The sequence below is a fragment of the Chiloscyllium plagiosum genome, chromosome 36, assembly GCF_004010195.1.
Source record: "Chiloscyllium plagiosum isolate BGI_BamShark_2017 chromosome 36, ASM401019v2, whole genome shotgun sequence".
NCBI lineage: Eukaryota > Metazoa > Chordata > Chondrichthyes > Orectolobiformes > Hemiscylliidae > Chiloscyllium > Chiloscyllium plagiosum.
In genome coordinates this window covers 36773424-36790904 of record NC_057745.1, presented here as the reverse complement: position 1 = coordinate 36790904, position 17481 = coordinate 36773424, and the positions used below count along the sequence as shown (strand labels likewise).

The 17481-nt window shown below is 42.5% G+C and overlaps 1 protein-coding gene across 8 annotated transcripts in view; it reads right to left on the bottom strand.

Moving 5' to 3' along the window:
• Nucleotides 1-16890, bottom strand: part of spg21 (SPG21 abhydrolase domain containing, maspardin) — a 169812-nt gene extending 152922 nt beyond the window's left edge. For 2 of the 8 annotated variants that reach the window (XM_043677692.1, XM_043677700.1), the window contains exons 1-2: nt 16817-16889; nt 547-654 (exon numbers count right to left, since the gene is read on the bottom strand). The gene's annotated coding sequence lies outside the window, so the exon portion shown is untranslated. The other 6 variants (XM_043677701.1, XM_043677694.1, XM_043677693.1 and 3 more) reach the window with 6 other exon arrangements.
• Between the last annotated feature and the right edge of the window lie 591 nt (nt 16891-17481).

Here is a 17481-nt window from a genome sequence, read left to right as displayed (position 1 = left end):
TCAACGGCAGTAGGAGAGTACAAGAAAGGACAAAGAAAGAGCAGAGCAACAGAAGAGGTACAGTTATGTTTAAAAGACACTTAGATAAACACATGAATCAAAGGTTTGGAGGGGTATGCACCAGGAGCAGGCAGTGGGACTAGTTTAGTTTGGGATGATGTTCAACATGGACTGGTTGGACAAAAAGGGTCTGCTGTATGACTCCATGACTTTGTAATCAGATCCTCAGGTTGCTAAAAATACATGAAAAGTCAACCATGATCCAAAGACTCATCTGATGTTAATGGTGAATTTGATGATGAATTTTTTTAGAACAATGGCACAAACAAGTGAGTAGCAAAACAATGAGAATCAGAAGAAAATCACAACTAAGGAAGCACAAGTGGAATTCTCACAGGAACAAAAATACTAAGGATATAATAATATAACCCATTTGCAATCATGTTGGGGCACCAACACCAAGATATCAGCAACTGTACCACATAGTACAAGGAATATTAAATATTTTAACTACACTTAAAACATGTTTTAAAAAGGTGTACCAACCATACAATCCCAATTAGTTTTTCTCCCAACAGTTGAACAATTTATCCAGAGTGGTAACTGTACTCAAATTGTGAACAGTGCACTTCAGGACACAAAAGCTTGTATGATCTGTAAAGATAACACATTGCTTAATGTCAAATGGAGCTCAGAACATCTTACTGGCATCACAAAATATACATTTTCCTCTATGCAAATTCTGACATACTTCAGACAATAAGAAATTAGAATAGAAGTAGGCTTTTTGGTCCCTCAAGCATGACCCACCATTCAATAGGATTGTCGCTGATTTGACACTCCTTGTACCCACTTTGCTGCCCTTTCCCCATGACTCTTATTGCCTTACTAATCACAAATCTATCAATCTCAGCCTTAAATATACACAAGGATACACCCCTACAGTTCTCTCTAGCAATGAGTTCCAAAGACGCCCAATCCTCAAGAAATTTCGCTTCAGAAACAAAAACAGAAGTTGCTGGAAAAGCAAAGCAGGTCTGGCAACATCAGTGAAGAGAAATCAAAGTTAACATTTCAGATCCAGTGACCCTTCCTCAGAATAGTGTGACCAGACCAGAAACGTTAACTTTTATTTCTCTTTAAAGGTGCTGCCAGACCTGCTGAGCTTTTCCAGCAATTTCTGTTTTTGCTTCTAATTTAGAGCATCCACAGTTCTTTCAGTTTAAGAAACCCCTCTTCAGTCTTAAATTGACACCCCTTTATTCTGAGATTATGCCCTCCAGTTCTAGACTCCTATGAGGAGAAATATCCTTGCATTTCCCTTCAAAGTACCTTAACAATCCTATGTTTCAATGAGATCACCACTCATTCTTCTAAACACCAATGAGTCCCAATGTCTCCAATTAAATAATAAACCTATTTAAATAAATGGGACCAAAGTGGCTGTCACCAGCACCTTGTGCAACTGCAGTAATAGACGTCCCTTATACTCCAATCCCCTTGAAATAAGGACCAACCTTCCATTAGTCTTTGATTTCCTGCTGCACCTGTGTACTAGCTTTCTGCATTTTTTAATGCACAAGTCCCTCCAAGTCCATTTGTGTTGCAGATTTTCTCCATTTAATAATATTGTTCTCTTCCAAAATGAACTACTTCTCCAGAATCCAAATCATCTAAGAATTGTTTCTTTGTGAAAACAGAATCTTTACCCATTTTACAAGACTGGATCATTTTGCTTGCATTGCCATCAAATGCAATAAAACTTACATTTATACACAATTACCCAACATACCAGGTAATTAACTTGTGTCCTTTGAAATACCTACTTGCCTCTTTCCATATAGCTCTAATTCGTCCTTTCCGAAACGTTCATTCCATTGGCAGTTTAAGATTAGATCTGCTTTTCAGGCAATGCATTCTGGATCATAACTCACTACATAAACTAAAACTAATTTCCTCCAATTCTTTGCCAATTGCCAGTTATCAATCTACTCTAATTACTGATCCTCATGTCAGTGGGCAGCACTGTGACTAGCACTGTTAGCACTGCTGCCTCACAGCGCCAGAGACCTGGGTTCAATTCCTGTCTCAGGCAACTGTGTATGGAGTTTGCACATTCTCCGTGTCTACGTGGGTTTCCTTCCAGTCCAAAAATGTGCAGATTAGGTGAATTGGCCATGCTAAATTGCCTAGTGTTAGGTGAAGGGGTAAATGTAGGGGAATGGGTCTGGGTGGGTTGCTCGGAGGGTCAGTGTGGACTTGCTAGGCTGAAGGGCCTATTTCCACACTAAGTAATGTAAATTTAAGAATGAATTAATGAACATTTTGAACAGCTCAATCTCTTAACAGAACTTCCTGGTCATATCACCTTATGGTTTATAGATCATAGAATCCCTATTATGTGGAAACAGGCCCGTCAACCCAACAAGTCCACACTGACGCTCTTAAGAGTAACCTATCCAGACCCATTCCCCTACATTTAACCCCTGACTAATGCACCCAACCTACACATCCCTGAACACGATGGACAATTTAGCATGGCCAATTCACCTAACCTGCATATCTCTGGATTGTGGGTGGAAACCGGAACACCCGGAGGAAACCCACACAGACGTGAGGAGAATGTGCAAACTCCACAGACAGCTAGGCAGTAGAAATTTACAGCAACAATTCTTGTATTTAACTGATAATTGAGAGAAAGATCATAAAAGAGAGAAAAATCCCACAGGTCCACACTTTCCACTCATCAGCATCCATATCTCAAAAGATGCCATTCCCAGCACCTCCACTGGAATGCCACTGCCATATATTCCCCTCCATTCCCTTGTCAGCATTCTGCAGGGACCATTCCCTCCAAACATCCTGATTTACTCCTCCTCTGCTCCCAATACTTGCCCACACTCCCAAGGCAGCTTTCAACTGCCTGACTATCCAAGACCCCAGGTACATCTTCCAGGTGAAGCAGCAATTTACCTGCCCTTCATACAAAAAGGCAGCTTAGTACCTCCTTCAAGTACAATGAGGGATGGACAATAAATGCCAGTGATACCCCCATTCTACAAGTGAATAAAAAAATCTTGATTGAGTAGCAAATACAGCAATGTGGCTTCCTATACACTGGGGAGATGAAACATCGGCTGGGTGACCACTTTTCATACCTGTATGATCTCAGCCTAAAAATATGGATCTCAGTTCATAGTTGCCACTTCAACATACCATGTTCCTGTGCAAACATGTCTCAGGCTGCTGCATTGCTCCAGCAGAACTCCAAGCAAGCTGAAGGAGTAACACATCTTCTACTGAAGTATCTTACAGCCTGTAAGACAACATTCTCACACACACCTAGGACCTATCTTACATGGGTTGCTCCCAGCACAGCCAATCCATTTTTAAACATTTAACTTCTTACCAGCATTACACCTATTCATCTCTTATCAGTGATCTGTTTGTCTATCCTTTTATTCTCTCTGGGCCCTGTCTCCTTCTACTCTATTCACTCACTCCACCATACCATCAACATAAGTACTACCTTCTGCCAGCTTTCAGTTTTGATGAAGGTACACCAAGCTCAAAACAAATGGTATGAATGGTGCCAGAGCTGCTGAGTTTCTTCAACAAGTTCTGTTTTTGTTTCTGCCAGATGTTGCAAACTATTTCCTGAAATCCTGGTTTCAACTGAAGTTGATGGAAACCTGAAAGTTTCTATATAAATATTTCCATCAACTTAGTAAAACCTGCAGTAATAGACTGAATTCTTAATAACACAATACCAAGTAGTCAAGAACTTCAAGGACTACTATTTTCATCTTGCACTCAAGGCAATTCACAAAAAAAATTGGTTTTCTCCTTGATGTGGTATTTATGGGAGGAATTTACAAACAAAAAGTATTGATAAGTCAGTCAAGCTACTCCATTTGCTACATCTCTGCCCACTCAAACTATCAACATATTTCTGTAAAACCTCCCTGTGCCCTCTTCACAACTTACTTTACCTTTGTATCAGCAACAAATTCCACAAGCATCCCTTCCAGTCAAGTCATTTATGCAAATTGTAAACAGTTGGTATCTCAACACTGATTTCTGTCACTTTTCCTCAGTCGTTGTGTTAGACCTTGCCAATCTGAAAAGACCTCTAAGCTTACTCTGCCTCCTGTTAGCCAGTCAATCTTCTATCCTGGCAAATGCAACCCTGCACACCAGCAGCTTTTATTATCTGCAATAGTTTCTCACATCATTAAATACCTTCAGGAAATCTACATACAGTAGTCAGCGGTTCCCCTTTATCTCTATTATTATTTGTGGGTCACTCGAATCAGAAATAGTACACGAGGTAGATGCAGGGTAAACAGGGAATACATTATCATGCATTCTCTCAACTCCACAGTCAGTTTCAGGCTGCCCCAACCCACCCCATCCCACCAGCGCTGCTCTTGTCTCTGGGTCGTTTGACGTGCTCTCAAAGGAGCAGTACACATCTAACTGCATACATAGCCCTCCTCCCTTTTTATCTCAATACTTCCTTAACAGTATATCACTATACATATCAACAATTATATACAGTTAAACATAAAAAACATCCATGCCGTAGTCTACATTGACAGTCGGTCAGGGATGGCAATTCCAAGAAATCTGTCTCCTTGTCTCAACCTTTTCTCATCTAGTCTCGAGTTTCCAGAAGCTCCTGTAACTCAGATATGACCCTCTCTAACTGGCTGTTGTTACCTTGTGATACTGCAGTTGTCTCCTCCTTAGGTATGGCCAACCCTGGCTTGGAGACACATCCCAAAGAACAAAGAAAATTACAGCATAGGAACAAGCCCTTCAGCTCTCCAAGCCTGCGCCAAACCAGATTCTCGATCTAAATCTGCCACCTATTTTCTAAATATCTGAATCCCTTTGCTCCCTGCCCATTCAGGTACCTGTCTAGATACATCTTAATGACACTATCGTTCCTGGCTATCTACCCATTTAGCTAGAACATCCTGGACCCCATGCAACTTCACCCTTCTTAATCAGCCTACCATAGGGAACCTTATTAAACACCTTATTAAAGTCCATGTATATGATATCTACATCCCTTTCCACCAATCAAGTTTGTCATCTCCTCAAAAGAATTTGATTAGGTTTGTAAAACATGACCTTCCCCACACAAAAACATGCTGCCCATTCCAGATAAGCCCATTTTCTTCCCAATGGGAATAGATCCTATCACTCAGTATCTTCTCTAGCAGCTTCCCTACCACTGACGTCAGGATCACTGGTCTATAATAATCTGGAGTATCCCTGCTACCCTTCTTAAATAAGGGGACAACATTAGTAATTCTCCAGTCCTCTGGGACCTCAGTGTTCAAGGATGCTGCAAAGATATCTGTTAAAGCCCTAGCTATTTCCTCATTCGACATCACTGTCTTATCTGGACTGGCTCAGTATTCTGAGCAACGTCCCCTGCATTGGTGAGGTGCAATAAACAGCTGATCCACGTGTCTCCTCCAGACTAGTTCATCACTCGTGAACCATATATGACAATGATCCTGTTTGAGCCATCACCTCTAGGGCTGGGATCCATTTTCCCCCAACACATACAATTCCAGACCAACACAGTCTTTCTTCTTTGAAATACTCTTACCATCTGTCCTTCTAGATTTCACTCCACTACTTCTCTGGTCTCTGACCACAGGAAGTCAAACATTCTCAGCTAGCTGTTGAACATTAAAGGACCCTTGTACGCATTGCGTTGTCACGTGTGGGGTGCTCCTGTGGAGGCGGAGGAATTTTAATCATTCTAGCAAACCCTCCCCTTGTGAAGCTTTTAACACCTACTTCAAGGTTTGTACAAATCTCTCTGCATGGCCATTTATCACAGGGTGATAGACCATCACACATCTAACTCAGTGATCTTTCTGGTACTTCTCAAAATGCGTGTCAAAAATGGTGGGCCATTGTTACTCAGGATTTGTTCGGGGTTCCCAAACCTGGCAAATATTTCATCCAATTGGTCTATTGTTGCTTCCGCTGATACTGACTTGCTACTTGGAGTGTGCATCCACGACCACTAAAAACATCCATCTACCTACTGGGTCCAGTGAAATCAATGTGAATCCAGTGGCATTCGCATGGGCAACAGGCAGTAGCAGTGCCTTCATTATTCACACAGGATTCACACGAGCTGGCTTTCTCAATATAGGAGCCCATTTTCAGCCACCAAAAGTAGTTCTAGCTATTCCTTTCATTCCCACCATGCCTGGGTGCCCTCTCCACATCTACCATGTCAAGACCACTTATGATCTTGCGTGCTTTAATTAAGTTATCGCTTACATAAAACAGTACAACACAGTACAGACCCTTCAGCCCACAATGTTGTGCTAAGCATTTATCTTAATCTAAGATCAACCTAACCTATACACCCCTCAATTTACTCATCCATGTGCTTGATCAACAATTGCTTAAATGTCCCTAATTTCTGATGCTACCACCACCACTGGCCATGCATTCCACACACCCACCACTCCGCATAAAGAACCTACCTCTACCATCTCTCCTAAACCTTCCAATCACTAAAATTATGACCCCTCATGACAGCCATTTCTACTCTGGGGAAAAGTCTCTAGCTATCTACTCTATTTATGCCTCTTGTACACCTCTATCAAGTCACCTCTTCCTTCTCTCCAGTGTGAAAAGCCCAAGCTCACTCAGCACCTTTTCATAAGACAAGCCCTCCAATCCAGGCAGCATACTGGTAAATCCCCTCTGTGCACACTAAAGCATCAGCATCCTTCCCATAATGAGGCAACCAAAACTAGACAACATTCCAAGAGTGGTCTAGAGTGGTCTAACCAGGATTTTATAAGCTGCAGCAAAACCTCAGCTCTTAAGCCTAATCCCCCTGTTAATGAAAGCCAAAAAGTCAAACCTTAACAACCCTATCAACTTGGGTGGCAACTTTGAGGGATCTATGTATGTGGCCCTCAAGATCCTGTTTCTTCACAGTACCACGAATCCTGTCTTTAAACCCTGTAATCAACATTCAAATTCAACCTTCCAAAATCACATTGCATTTAACCAGGTTGACTTATGCTAAAATCCACTGAATACAAAGCTACCCAATCAAATTATGAGATAATCCTCATTTCCAGTATTAAACTGGTAAACCTCCTCTTAATTGCCTCTAACATGTATACATCCTTTCTTAATAAAAAAAATACTGAATGCAGTATTACTGGTCTGGTCTCAACAGAGGGCCCCTATTTTTTAGATCCAATCCCTTCACAATATTACTTGGTATGTCTGCACACTAGCATTTAGAATTCTTCTGAACTCAAGCAAATACAACCATCAATTCAACTTCTCCTCATACATCAAACACATGCAAGTGCCTCAACGACTACCATCCCATGGCTCTGACCTCCATAAATGAAATGCATTGAGATGTTAGTCATGGCCATCAACTCTAGCCTCCAAGCCTGCCTCGATCCTGTGATTTGCCTACCAGTGAAACAGGACTACAGTTTACACCATTTCCCTAGCTGTACAGTCATTCTTGAAACATCTCGATAACAAGGATATGCGCGTCAGGCTCCTACTAATCGACTACAGCTCTGCCTTCAACTCAGACCACAGACACAGCTCCACCCTCTGCAACTGGATCCTGAGCTTCCTGACCCACAGATCATAAATCAGTGAAGCCTAACAACAGCACGTCCTCCACAATAATCCTAGACACTTGCATCCCAAAAGGATCCATATTCAGTGCCTCATTGTACTCCCTGTACACCAAAAAAATCATGTATCCAAATTCCATATGAGCACTATCTACAAGCTTGCTGACATCATTGTTGTAGGCCTCGATATTAAGCAATGATGAGTCAGAATACAGGAAGGAGATTGCAGCATGACACCAAGCATTCAATGATAACAATCATTGTCTCAATGTCAGCAAAACAAAAGAACAAGACGAAAGAATGGAGGGGAACACGCCTCTGCCTATACTAGTGGAGAGGGTCAAGAGCGTCAAGTTCATAGGAGTGATGAAAACCAACCTATCCTGGACCTCACACAGGTGTGATGATCAAGGCAGCTCTTCTTCCTCAGGAGGCTTAGGAAATTCTGCATGTCCATAAGAACCCTCACCAACATTTACAGATGCACCATAGAAAGCACCATTTGAGTGCATAACAGCTTAGCTATAGCAAATGCTCTGCTCAGGACCGCAAGAAACTACAGCAAGTTCTGTGCACAATCCAGACCATCACAGAAGGCAACCTCCCAGTCATGAACTCCAGTAATACTACTTCTTGCAATGGAAAGGCTGCTAATATCAAAGACCCTTCCCACCCCAGTAATACCCTCCTTAAGACTGTCAAGCAGAAGACACAGAAGCTTGAACATAGACAGGTTTAAGAGTAACTTCTTCCCTGCTCTTATTAAACAGCTGAATAGACCTCTAATTTCAAATCTAATTTTGATCTTGCTTTTGTGCACCTTTGTGCACACAACCTTGTATGCTTCACTCTGAGCACCCTATGATCTGTATGTCCTTGTTTGTTGTGATCTGCTTGTACTGCTCACAAAACAAGCTTTGCGCTATACTTAGGGACATATGACAATAAATTAAATCAAGCTCGCCATCCCTGGAATCAATCAGTCTCGTAAACCTTCACTGCAGCCCTTAAGGACACCAAGACCGAACACAATATTCCAGATGCGGTCTCACTTAGGGCAGCACGGTGGCACAGTGGTTAGCACTGCTGCCTCACAGCGCCAGAGACCCAGATTCAATTCCCACCTCAGGTGGCCGCCTGTCTGGAGTTTGCATATTCTCTCCGTGGGTTTCCTCCGAGTGCTCCAGTTTCCTCCCACAGTCCAAAATGTGCAGGTTAGATGAATTGGCCATGCTAAATTGCCTGTAGTGTTAGTAGAAGGGGTAAATGTAGGGGAATGGGTCTGGGTGGGCTGTGCTTCAGCGGGTCGGTGTGGACTTGTTGGGCCGAAGGGCCTGTTTCCACACAGTAATCTAATCTAATCAAATGGCGGAATGACATCCCTGATCTTGTACCTGAACACATCCTATACAACATACCATTTGCCTTTACAGCCTGCTGCAGTTGCATGCTTACCTTCAAAGATTAGTGTCCAAGAACACACAAGTCTCACTGCACACTCCTCGCTCTCAATTCACTGCCATTCGGATAATATTCTGCCTTTTGCTGCCGAAGTGTGTAATTTATCCACATAAAAGAGGAGGACCAGGAGGCATGACATAAAAAGCTAAGATGGAATGAGAAAACATAAGCTCAAATGGTGGATCTGGGATTAAAAGTACCCCTAGAAAGTGATCACAAACTGTGAAAGAAATCCTATCAAATGCATGTTTGAGACTATCAAAGGCTGAGACACTTGGGGCTGTTTTCATTAGAGAAAAGAAGGTTTAGGGGTGACTTGATTGAGGTGTACAAGATGATTAGGGGGTTAGATAGGGTTGACAGTGTGAACCTTTTCCCGTGTATGGAGTCAGGTATTACAAGGGGGCATAGCTTTAAATTAAGTGGGGGTAGGTATAGGACAGATGTTAGGGGTAGGTTCTTCACTCAGCGAGTCGTAAGTTCATGGAATGCCCTGCCAGTAGCAGTGGTGGACTCTCCCTCTTTATGGGCATTTAAGTGGGCATTGGATAGGTATATGGAGGATAGTGGGTTAGTATAGGTTAGGTGGGCTTGGATCGGCGCAACAGAGGGCCAAAGAGCCTGTACTGCGCTGTATTCTTCTATGTTTTATGTTCTATGTGTGTGGTCAAAGTATAGAGGGCAAGAGGATGTAGTTTAACTCGTACATTTATTATAGCACAAACCAGGAAAACCACTAGAAACAGAAGCCCATATGATCAGGAAGTCTTAGTAGCCATGAACAAACTCTTGAAGTTAATAAGAATGCTAAACAACAAGAACTACAAAGAGAATTTCAGATTAGATTAGATTCCCTACAGTGTGGAAACAGGCCCTTCGGCCCAACAAGTCCACACCGACCTTCCGACGAGCAACCCACCCAGACCCATTCCCCTACACCTAACACTATGGACAATTTAGCATGGCCAATTCACCTAACCTGTACATCTTTGGGTTCTCAGGTTTCCTCCCACAGTCCTGAGGAAACCCACGCAGACATGGGGAGAATGTGCAAACTCCACACAGACAGTTGCCCGAGGTGGGAATTGAACCTGGGGTCTGGCGCTGAGGCAGCAGTGCTAACCACTGAGCCACCATGCCGATGACAAAGGTTTCACAGAGGACAAGTCTTATCACAGGTGGAAATGCAAGGAAAAGGAATCATTTGATGGGACTCAAGGCTAAAGCCAGGCTGGTGATACATGGTTTTGAAGAAAACTGAGGGAACCAAGATACAAGACAGATTAGTGACCAAAGTTTGCGTGAAGATTTGTAGCTCGGGTGCTTGTTGTTGTGGTTCTGTTCGCTGAGCTGGGAATTTGTGTTGCAGACGTTTCGTCCCTTGTCTAGGTGACATCCTTAGTGCTTGGGAGCCTCCTGTGAAGCGCTTCTGTGATCTTTCCTCTGGCATTTGTAGTGGTTTGAATCTGCCACTTCCAGCTGTCCACTGCAGTGGTCAGTATATTGGGTCCAGGTCGATGTGCTTATTGATTGAATCTGTGGATGAGTGCCATCCCTCTAGGAATTCCCTGGCTGTTCTGTTTGGCTTGTCCTATAATAGTAGTGTTGTCCCAGTCAAATTCTTAGTAAGATGTAATATTAAAACAGAGCTGCCATACAGCACAGAAGGCCCATCATAACTACCAGTAAAAGTGCACTAATCCCAATTTCCTGGACTTGAATATTATGATTAACATCCTTTAATGTTGATATTTGAAGTACAGATTTTTTTTTTTTAAAAAAAGGTTGTAAGGTTGCCAGCCTCAATTACCTTCCCAGGCAGTGCATTCCAGATACCTACCACTGCTGAGAGTGATTTTCTTCCCCCAAATCCCATCTGAAACTCATGCCCCTTACCCTAAATGCCCTTTCATGATTCACCAGTCAACCAAGGGGAACTGCTGCTCTGTTCACCCTGTTTATATACCCCAATCCTACACACTTCAATCACTTGCCCACGTTTCACCCCCAGTCTTCTCTACTCTAAAGACGACAATCCAAGCCTATGTAATGGAACTGCTGCTCTGTTCACCCTGTTTATATACCCCAATCCTACACACTTCAATCACTTGCCCACGTCCCCACCCCCAGTCTTCTCTACTCTAAAGACGACAATCCAAGCCTATGTAATCTCCCCTTTGAGCTCAATTCTTCCATCCCAGTGAACCACCTCTAATACTATTTGCATCCTTCCTGTAGTGAGGTGACCAGAACTGCACAAAGTACTCCAGTTGCAGCCTGACCAACTCTATAGCTCCATTACAACCTTGCTCTTACACTCCATGCCAGGACTAATGAAAGCAAGTGACCCATAAGCCTTAACTATCTTATTCATATGCTCTGCAGACTTAGATCTGTGAATAATTACCCCAAGATCCCTCTGGTCCTCTAAGCTTCCCAGTTCCCTGCTATTCACTAAGTTCTGCATCACCTTACACTTATCAGCATTAAATACCATCTGCCACTGATCCACCTATTTCATATTTGATTATCACCATACACAACAGCAGTCAGGCATCTTTATAACACACATGGATGCTTTTCTTTTAAGGGTGGGAGCAGTACATTTCAAAACACTGTCATGCATGGACTTGAACTCAAAATTTGAAGTCAGGTTTCAGGGACATTAGATTACTTAGTGTGGAAACAGGCCCTTCGGCCCAACAAGTCCACACGGACCCGCCGAAGCGCAACCCACCCATACCCCTACATTTACCCCTTTAACCCAACACAACAGGCAATTTAGCATGGCCAATTCACCTGACCCGCACATCTGACTGTAGGAGGAAACCGGAGCACCCGGAGGAAACCCACACAGACACGGAGAATGTGCAAACTCCACACAGTCAGTCACCTGAGTCGGGAATTGAACCAGAGTCTCTGGCACTGAGGCAGCAGTGCTAACCACTGCCACCGTGCCGCCCACATTAAGCACATTGGATTGAAAGATCAGTAGGAATGAATTGGGTGTCATTTTGCACCTGCCATCTTACAAAGTGATCAATGTAGGAACTCAAACAAAATACAGCAACTTAGAAATTGAAATAGAGGAACAGCAAAGTCAAACTGAACAGCTAAATTGGCTGGCACTGAAATAGGGCCAGTTTTAAAATATTAGCATTTAAAACAATTATGACAAATCCCCAAATATAATGCATATTCTAGTGAACAAAACATTCAAGTAATGAAAAGTACTGTGTTTTGAAGCTTACATCACTGCAAGATGGTAGAAACATAAAACTTGCCATTTTCATGATACTTTGTATTGAATTCTCCCATAGGCTCATACGCAAGAGGGTTTATAATTTTTCTTGTGAAAAAGGGGAAATGTTACCTTTTAACTTTGGGAAGATAGAAGGATCAGAGGGATACTAAAGTGGCAAACTGGCACTTGCTGAGATTATTTTGGCACCTTACTTAGTAAAAATAAGGAAGAAATGCCAAGATTGGAATTTGTCAGTAATAACCTTTGAGTGCTATATCAACAATAGGAGACAACATTCATTTGGTGTGAATGAAGACATGATTGAAGATCCATATTCAGCATGTTGAAGAATGGTCACTGAACCAGGAACTTAATTTCATTTTCCCTCCATAGGTCTTGCCAAACCTCTATTTTTCCAGCAATATCTATTTTTTTGAGGATTATTGCAATTTTGAAATAGATACTGAAGAATGGAAAAATGTCCATATTGCGATTAACCAGAAAACAAGATACAGGAGTAGAATTAGTCCATTTGGCCAGTCGAGTCGGTTTCCCCCACTCAATCATGGCTGATTTGATTCTCAACCCCATTTTCCTGCCTTTTCCCAAGATCCTTCATTCCCTTACCAATCAAGAAATCAATCTACTTCTGTCTTAAATACATGGCTTTTTACAGCAATGAATTCCACAGGTTCATGACACTTTGATGTAATTCCTCCTCCCCTTCACTGAGGCTATGCCCTCAGGTCCTATTCTCTCCAAGTGAAAATGTTAGATTAGATTACCTATAGCACAGAAACAGGCCCTTTGGCCCAGCAGGTCCACACAGATCCTCCGAACACCCACCCAGACCCATTGCCCTCCCCTACACATCCCTGACTAATGCACCTAACACCATGGGACAATTTAACATGGCCAATTCACCAGACTTGCACATCTTTGGATTGTGGGAGAAAACAGGAGCACCTGAACAAAAGCCACAGACATGGAGAGATTATGCAAACTCCACATGGACAGTCACCTGAGCAGGAATCAAACTCAGGTCACTGGTGCTGACCACTGAGCCACCGTGCCCACCTGAAATACATTCTCCATGCCACCACACCCCCAACAGCTGCATATCCTCAGATTCAGAGCCCAAAACTGGTCAGTGCTCCAAATGTGGACCGACCAGAAACTGCTGAGGCTTTTATTCCTAACCCACTTCAAATGAATACTGACATTGCATTTGTGTCCCTAAATGCCAAAATAATCTACAAGTTAAGCTGATCTAGGACTCCCAATTCCCATCATGCTTCAGATTTCCAAAACCTTTCCTGGTTTAGAAAATAGTCTCCATCTTTATTCTGCCTACCAAAGTGCATAACCGCACATAACTTGCATATTGTATTCCATTTGCTGACTTCATTGCCCACACTACAAACCTATTTAATTCATTCCTGAAAATGTGTTGCTGGAAGAGCACAGCAGGTCAGGTAGCATCCAAGGAGCAGGAGAATCGACATTTCGGGCATGAGCCCTTCTTCAGGAAGGGCTCATGCCCGAAACGTCGATTCTCCTGCTCCTTGGACGCTGCCTGACCTGCTGCGCTTTTCCAGCAACACATTTTCAGCTCTGATCTCCAGCATCTGCAATCCTCACTTTCTCCTATTTAATTCATTCATTCTACAACCTCCCACTTTCTCAACATTACCTGTCCCACCATCTTTGCATCATAGAGTCAGATGAACAGCACAGAAATAGATCCTTTCTTCCAACTCGCCCATGCTGACCAGATATCCTAACCTAATAGTCCCATTTCCAGCACTTGGCCTATATCCCTCTAAGCCTTCCTCTTCGTACACAAACAGATACCTTTTAATGCTGTAATTAGACCAGCCTCTGTGGAAAAAGTTGCCCCTTAGGTCCCTTTTATATCTTTCCCCTTTCACTGTAGGCCAATGCCTTTGAGTTCTAGACTTCCCCCATCCCAGGGAAAAGACCTTGGATATTTACCCAATCCATGACTCATGATTTTTATACACCTCAACCTGACACTCCAAGTAAATAGCCCCAACCTATTCAGCATCTCCCTATAGCTCAAATCCTCCAACCTTGGCAACCTCCTTTTAAATCTTTTGAGCCCTTTCCAGTTTCACAACATTCTTCTGATAGGAGGGAGACCAGACCTGCACACAATAATATTCCAAGTGGCCTAACCAATATCCTGTACAGCCACAACATGACAACCTAACGTCTATACTTTGCCCAAGAAGGAAAGCATACCAAATACCTTCATGTCATTTTGCAAACTTAGCAATAATGCCCTCAGTTCCTTCATCTATATACATTAGTGTATAACATGAACAGTTATGGGCACTGACCTCTACAAAACACCACTAGTTGCCATCCTGACAAAGATCCTTTTATCCTTACTGCCTTCTGCCAGTCAGCCAAATCTGTCAGCACCTTGCTCCTAACACCACACTAGAAACTCATTTGTAGTCACCTATCCTTCAACCTAATCTATCAATTGAGGGGATTGATGGCCTCGTGGGATTATTGCTCAACTATTAATCCAGAGACCCAGGTAGTGTTCTAGGGATCTGGGTTTAAATCCTGCCATGGAGAGTGGACAAATTTGAATTTAATAATTTAAAAAGAAAACTACAATTCAGAGTGTAATGGTGACCATGAAGTGATTTTGGGAAACTCCAGACACAGCAATATGGTTGACTTGTAAAAAACCCATTCATCGCCCAAGTTAAGCAAAATTAAAACAAATCATATTGCATATGCAACTATCCAGCACTATTAAAAAAGTATAATAATTGTATTGAACAAATCAGATACAGGTTTTGTTGATTCACTGAATACCATCAGAATATGCTAAGAAAATGCCCCAAAAATATTTCAAAAAATTATGTATACTATCTTGAGCACCTGGCTTTTCTAAACTCCAAATACCAAATGAATTCATGACAAGGTCAGAATCGTTTCCACCTTGGTGCATTATTTTGGGACAAAAACCTGCAGATACCAGAAACTTGAATGGTTACCCCCAAAACAGACTTCACCTTCTAATGCTGCCTGGCTTGCTGTGCTCTTCCAGCTTCCTGCTGGAGTTATATTTAGAGGCCTATTAACCAGATGCATAAGTGACTCAGATGTCATTTCTCATCTTTACCCAAAATGTTTTCACAATTTCAGTTATCCCTCTATTAACTAATAACAGTTAAAGCAAAAAAAAAGAGACACCCCTTCACCTTTTCTTATGGCCTGTCCTTAAATATCAGTACCCTACAATTTTCCATTTTGAATGGCACATGCAGATAGTGTTATAAATGGATTCTATTTTCACAAATACTATCTTCTGTTCACTTGCCTTAGATTTATACTGCATCCCTTCCTTTAGCTTATCACAAATTATTCATCACACCTCCTACAACCTCTTCCATCTGGCAAGAGAAGCTTCAACATACACACCAACAGGATTAGGAACACCTTCATCCCAGCCATTATTAGAGTAACAGATGGATTCTCTAACTTTAAATATGGCTGATTTTGCCTAGTACACACCCTTGACAACATCACCTGTATGCCAATTATTTCACCCCATGACCAGCCTGTACTGCACAAAGCTTTTCACTGTACTTAGGTAAACATGACAAAAAATATCTTTCACATTTCTATTGACTGTTTGATTTAGCATAAATTTGACAACTAGTTTAAAATCACTGGTTGTACAGTTCAGAAAAGCACCTGTCACAGGTGGTTCAGGTGGAGGCTGTCCCAACAGTACAGATCTTTCCCTAGTAGTAGCAACCCACAAATTAGAACAAACCTTCATCTATAACAATTGCTGAGCAACATAGCCAGCTGGGCTACTTTTCACAAAATAGGAGAACTGTGTCTGACAACATTAGCTACTACTTCCAATAAATGCCTATTTACACCTCATGAACAATTTCTTCGCATAGTGCCATGGGCAGTTTACTCACCCACTTTAGAGCCAGTCCGGATAAGAGGTTCTGGCCCGAAACATCGACTCCCCTAATCCACTGATAGTGCAGTAGGTCAAGCAGTTTCTCCAGCTCTCTACTTTACCGACCCACTTTCTGCAGTCCTCACGAATCGCCAAGCCCTCACTATCATCCTGAGAAGCAGCCTCAAATTTGACAATTGCAAAAGGTATGAAGCTGATCTACCTCAATCCTTTTATCTACATCATTCAGTTTCAAACTCCTTCATTAATTAAGGTGAAAGGACATCGCGATTCTGTTTATAAAGGGGCTTTCAGTCACACCTGGCAGCAACTCCCGCACGCTGAATTCTTCTGAATTGCCACCTCCCCAACAAACACCGCCCACGAAACCCCAAGTACTTGGCAAACAGAACTCATACAACGCAAAAACAAGAACGGACCCTACCATCCCTATTTCCACAAAGACAAATACACACTTTCCCCCCTCACCTTTAAACAGGACTCCAACCGGAAATCACTATCCCGTGACGAGCGCTCTGTACATCCGGGTAATAAACATAGGAGGAGCTTCCTGACGGTGGGCGTGGCGGGGGTGGAGCGATTTGGAGCATGGCCTTTTCTTCGTAGGCGGGACGGGCAACAGGAGCGTGTCTTCTGACTGTGGGCGGGGCTGGGCGGTGTGAAGGGGCGTGTCCTTTGTTCGCTGGGCGGGGCCCTGTGCACGCGAGATGGGACGAGTGGAAGCTGCTGTTTTCAGTTGGACAGATCGGGAGTATTTGTACTCGTTACTACTTACTGTTCAATAAAAACTTTTCTAATCAACCTGTTCAGAGATGTTATTACATATCTTTGGAATAGGTGGAACTTCAACTTGGGTCTCTTAGCCCAACCGTAGAGTTTATACCAGCATAAGATCCCTTATAAAGTTTATTTTGTGTTTTGTAGTTGTAAGGGCGATATTCTGCTTTAAAACGATGTCAAGGGAAGAAGGCTCCTGAAGTAATTTATAAAGTTAAAAATCAAACAACACAAGGTTATAGTCCAACAGGTTTATTTGGAAGCACTAACGTTTGGAGCACTGCTACTTCATCAAGTGGTTGTGGAGTGTAAGATCGTAAGACAGAATTTATAGCAAAAGTTAACAGTGTGATGCA